Source organism: Callospermophilus lateralis, unplaced genomic scaffold, assembly GCF_048772815.1.
Source record: "Callospermophilus lateralis isolate mCalLat2 unplaced genomic scaffold, mCalLat2.hap1 Scaffold_43, whole genome shotgun sequence".
NCBI lineage: Eukaryota > Metazoa > Chordata > Mammalia > Rodentia > Sciuridae > Callospermophilus > Callospermophilus lateralis.
In genome coordinates this window covers 12,725,847-12,731,614 of record NW_027514380.1, presented here as the reverse complement: position 1 = coordinate 12,731,614, position 5,768 = coordinate 12,725,847, and the positions used below count along the sequence as shown (strand labels likewise).

The 5,768-nt window shown below is 39.4% G+C and overlaps 1 pseudogene; it reads right to left on the bottom strand.

The window, feature by feature from the left end:
* Nucleotides 1-94: 94 nt before the first annotated feature.
* Nucleotides 95-5,047, bottom strand: LOC143389086 (E3 ubiquitin-protein ligase RNF213-like; annotated as a pseudogene).
* Nucleotides 5,048-5,768: the final 721 nt, after the last annotated feature.

Genomic DNA, 5,768 nt, shown 5'->3' with positions numbered 1-5,768 from the left:
CAATGACTTACATGCCAGCAAAGTGACAGGAGCAAGTAGTGACATGACTGTGGTTTTATTTTTCCCCAGTGTGCACTCAGCCTTTCTCTATCACTTATCTCTATAATCAGAAAAAAATCATGATAAATGTCTACAAAATCTCTGACAAAACAAAACAAAACCAAAAAACATGGGATACCTCTCAGATGTTACCAGGATGTGGTGGAGGTCGCTGTGCAGGGCATCTGGTGAGCAGGGACTGTGGCAGAGAATGGAGCACTGTGAGGTCAGGTCACACTCCGGTAAGCAGAGCTTGGTATCTTCCCCAAGGAAGAGACTGATCAGTCCCATTCTCAGTGTGCTCCACACAGGGCAGCCTTCACGCAGAATGTCCCCACTTTTTTCTTTTAGAAATGGTCTTATCTGCTTTTTAAAATACTCCCACAAGTGTTTCTTCACCTGAGGCAGGGGGAAAAGAAGAGGCATGACCATGGAGTTCATGCCCTGGAGGCTGGAAGGCCCCTTTGGCAGGGGATCAATGTCCTGAGGACAGAGAGCTCTGGGGAAGACCCCATCTGCCCAACCTCCCCACCTTCCCAGCACATGAGCTTTTGGAGCAGCAGGAGCACATCGATGCTCAGTCCCAAAGCATGTAGTGAGGGGGTCTGGGAGGCCCCAGGATGGTCATGATAGCTCAATGTCAAACTGAGAGAGAATGCCAGCTCTGTCCCCAAGTCACAGTGTGGCTGAAGGGGAAAGGATGGGCTCCACCTTTTCTTTCAACTCTGCTTAAGCCCAGAAAGAATGCAAAATTGGTGCTGGGAATGAGGCTCATGGGTTCTATCAGGAGGAGAGATAAGGAGAGAATTTCCAAGAGGTGGTGCAGAAATGAAGGGATGGAAAGGCCCTCCTGACCCCTCTACACCTGCCCTACTTAGTCACAGGGTCTCAATATGCCTCTAATAGGTCAGGGGACCCTGACCACCCACACCAGAGATACTTATGATTGGGGGAAAATTGATACCTCTTCCTCTCTGAGGCCCAGGTTATGCCAGGGCTGTGCTTTCCCTTCATAAATCATAGGCACCTGGAACTGGGTAAAGAAGTTCCACAGGTTGATGGGATTCTAGGTCTGGGGATGTTGAAGATGTGGCTCAGCATGATGTTGGCTGCCATCTTCTTCCCCTTCACCACCTCCTTCTTTATCTTATTAGTAAAGAGGTTGTAGAATTTTTCCAGTGTTCCAGGAGGCCTCATGCAAATTATGTCATCATATTGATGCCAGTCTATGGGTGATAGCAAGAAAAATGTCACACTTAAGATTAGGCCTCTACAGAATGCTGATTTAGATACTAAAATAAAATACTGTTCTAAGTGTGGCAGCTTAGTGTGCATTTGCAAACACTCCCTAAAATGTCATTATGTTGTAGTAGGATTTAAAATATTGAATCATGCAGTGATCTTTCCTTAGAAGGAAGAGGTTTAACCCTGAAGCAAAATTATTGAGAGTTGCCTATATCAATTTAGAGCTTTTTGTACTCCAGCAAATGTAGAATTATTTTTTTCAGATTATGTGTCTCCTAAATTAATGATATCAGGGTAATATAAAATTGCATATTCTTCCTCCATATTATATTGGTTAAGCCTGGATTTTTGCTTCTGTGTCTTCCTTTCACACAGAGCCATTCAAGGCTCAGTACCCCCAATACAATTCTGTGGCAAGGGTTTGAGCTCAGTGAAGCTAGGTACAGAGGACTCAGAACAAATGGACAAGCAAATTAATATTTAAAATACAGTAAGCTCATCTAACTGCAGGCTCCATGTTGACTTACAAGTTGATCAGCAAGTCCCAGAAATTAGAGGCTAACTGAGCTCATGCAGAAAGGCTGTGCTTCTTTGCTTTTCCAATCCTGTGCACAGAGCTGAGATTCAGATGTGGCTGGAGTGAAAACAAATTCAAATTTCCAAAAGGAGAAAGAGAATTAAAAACAGCAACAACAGAAGTTCCTCAAACAATGACCTTGGTGACAGCGACTCTGTCTTAGCAGCCTGGAGTGTTTAATATATTTAAATGGTTCATCTTCCTGCAGTGGACTTTTAATAAATCTGCCAGGTGAGAAGCTGTGCTTCATATTTATTCATGTTCTCATCCCCCATCAATGTATCTACACATCCTGATGTGCCTCGGTGCATGCAGCCCCAAGAGCCTTGTTATTACCTTCATCAATAACCTGGTGCTTCTGCTCCCTCTAATCCTTCATGCCTTCCTGTGCCCTGCCACAGCTAATAAGTGCGTTGCCATGATCACTGATTCATATGCATAGGCACCTGTTCCCTTCATTCAACTTGCCCTGCTAAAGTAACACGACAAAGAGACAAATGTGATTTTGACTGGATCTTGTCAAGTAACAAGGAAACCAATCTGGAAAATTCCCCTTAGGGGCCAATTTATACAGACAATCAATTTTTACAACTGGGATTAATCTCTTCTTTCTTCCTTCCTTAGCCATAATACTTGGAAATAAATACAAATCATATTGAGTATTATGTTAACACATTATTACTTTAAAATGGTCTAATATTCATGCAAATATCTACAATGAGTGAGTTGTGAGAAACTGCCAATATTATATATTTCCAAAAGTTTAAAAATACACATTTATCCCAAGTACTAACTTTTATAGCCTAAGTTTGATTATGCAATATTAACCTTTTATATTAGGATAATAGATATTTTAATTCTGCAATTATTTTAATGCTTAGATTTAAAATGTAATTACATCATTGGTGTCATTGTGTGCACCAACATATGTACAAGTAGCCTGCCTGTCCCAGTACTTAGATCTGAAGGACTAATGGACTCTGTTCTTCTAGGTACAGGCATTGAGTGAGCCCATTATAAACCCTTCAGTCCAAATCTTAACACTGAAATCATGCTATTTTAAAGGAAATGCTGTAGTGTAATATATTAGCATTTCTTCATAAAATCATTACATGGAACATGCACAAAGTGGGATGTCAGAATTGAACTTAATAACTTAGTGGCTGTAGCAGTTTTAGGTTGGGACTGTATTTCAAAATTCACAAAATACCTCTAGCAATGCTACTTCAGTACCATGGTCCCATTCTCCTGTGTTTGGGGCTGTGTGTGCCCATGCAATACAAAGATACCTAGGTACTCTCCTACCACTGGCATTGTGAAAGTTTGCCCACATTCCAATGTTGAACTAATATTTGAAACTGTTGCAATATAAAATAAATTAACCAAAATGCAGGATGTATACAATCTAGATATGACAACATTCCTGGTTATAACTTTTAAAATTATGTACTAAGTATTTATTATTTCTCTCAACAAATTACAGCCATTTTTGCAGAAGGCATAGAAAGTAATAATTTTCTAAACTAAGCATTTTTCTATTAGTTTCCTTTTTTGATGGAGTTTTTATTAACATGGCATTTCTGGCTTTAATGAGGATTCAGCATTTTTAAAATCAAATTTTATTTTTTAACTATTTTACAAAACTCTCTTTACAGATCGCATAGTGTTTGAAGTTTCAAGCATATCCAAATATCTGTCATATATAATTTAGGCTGTTAGTTGTGTTTATTATACATGAACTCTGTCTCCAGACTTTGCATTAACTGTACCCCTGCCTCAAATACTTTTTTGGTTTCTGAGACTTTCTTATCTCCTCTCCTCAAGAAACTGGGTCAAATATCCTTTATGAGAATTACACTGCTCTGTGACTATATTTCAGGGTTGCTTTCTCACTATATCTAGTCTCTTTGAGGAAAAGACTTTAGTATGTTCATGATTATTATCTTTGCTACTTGGCGTGAAGCTTGGCACATCATAGGTATTAAATAAGTATTTGTGGAAGAAATGGATAAAATTACCAGAAAAAAATGTTACTTAGTTTCATTTTTCTTCCAAATTTAAAAGTCATTATAAATCCCATATGTAAAAATATTCACTTGTTATCTTGATGAATGCTATACTTCTTTATATAAGTGAAAAGTTTCTATTATTTGGTTATATTTTGAATTTGGGACTAGCAAAATTGTTTCTTTAGTGAGAGGTCTCTAGTTTCCCTTGAAGAAAAAAACTGTAAATTATCTATTCAGACAACATGTAATTAGCATCTCATGTTATTCATTAATATAAATTTCTGAAATACCTGGACTTACTTTTTAAAGATTCAGAGTTTTATGTACCTTAGTTGTACAGCTGTGAACATGAGTGAGAAGTATGGTCCTGTGCCCCCTGCCCATGTAAGTAAACATACAATGTAAAGATTACATTAGTTAAATGTTTTTTTTTTTTTTTGGTTGTATTGCTATTTACCACCTACCACAAACTCTAGTTATTTTGGATCCCAATAAGTATATGTTCAATAAATTCCTGGGAGAAGCAATACTAGAATGCAGATCCTTAATCAGCATGTGCCCTGTGAGTGAGTGGTTAAAAACATTCACGAACAATTTAATAGATGGAAGTTACTGTCTACATGTCATATGCTTTCTGAAAATTAGTAAAAATGTCCTAATGGGGGTTAGTTTTACATAATGTGTCAATCTTTCAGTTAAAGTATATGTCAAAGATTAATCCATATACATTCAGTAAATTTTTCAAATTTAATCTAGCAAAAGGAATTGAGAAAGATAGTGTTTGTGTGGCCTCTAAGAAGATCTTGATTCTAGAAGACATAAGGTAAAACCTCTAAAGGTCAATAATCATGAGGCTTAGTTCAGAGAATTATATTTTAGGATTTTACAGAAGTTCCTCTTCTGCCAGACCCCAGCACCAGACTGAGAGAACAACCTCTTTTGTTCTCTCCACAGTTCCTTCTTTTAATGCCTCTAGCAAAAACATTTCCTACTAACACAAAAATATTTTCCTCCTTTAGCAAGGAGCTAAACCAAGGAACCATGTCAGCCACTACTGCCACTAGATTGACTGAGCATCAGACAGTGAGTGCAGTCTTTACCTGGCACCTGAGCTCCAGGTAGACTTTGCACACTGGTCCTCCATACTGCTCCAAAATCCTGAGATCATGTGGTCCATCATATCTTGGTTGTGTTCAGGTAGCCACTGTCCTTAGGTTCTCCAGTCCCTGCTCCAAGTCACACCTCTGTTCATGGCCCATCTTCCCAGGAACGCTGCTACCACCTTTGCAAACCAATGAAGAACTCAGGATCCAGGATGGTACCAACTTGCCCCTAGGTGCACACTCCCAGCTCTCAGAGTTCTTTAACAACAGGCACATGTGGCCCCATGTCATATGCTGCCTCTGGGCAGTGGCTGCAGCACCTGCCCAAATGGAAGCACTCAGGGCTGAGAAGAGTGACTTCCTATGCCCCTGATTCCCCTGCATGCTCAGGCTCTTGATGTTCACACCTTTACCCCACACTCTGCCCTGTGCCTTTTTTTCCATTTCTCTATTCTATGTCCTTTATTTTGTATTCCCATTTTCTTGGGCTGCCAACTCCCAAGATGCAAACATAGCTGCAACAAGGTGTCAGGCTGAGTGACGGGGTGCAACAAGGGAAGGGTAATACACACACACCACACAAGCACACAATCATAGCCTTACTCATTCCCACAAACTTATGCATCACACAAATACAGACTCACAAAAACAGTTCATGCACACAGATACGCATACACACAATACCTAGGTATACAGTTGGACATCTCCAAACAGATGCACATTCATTATCATATATGCATATTCCAGACACATATCCTCATGCACATACAGCCATATTTGTTTACCCACACTCAC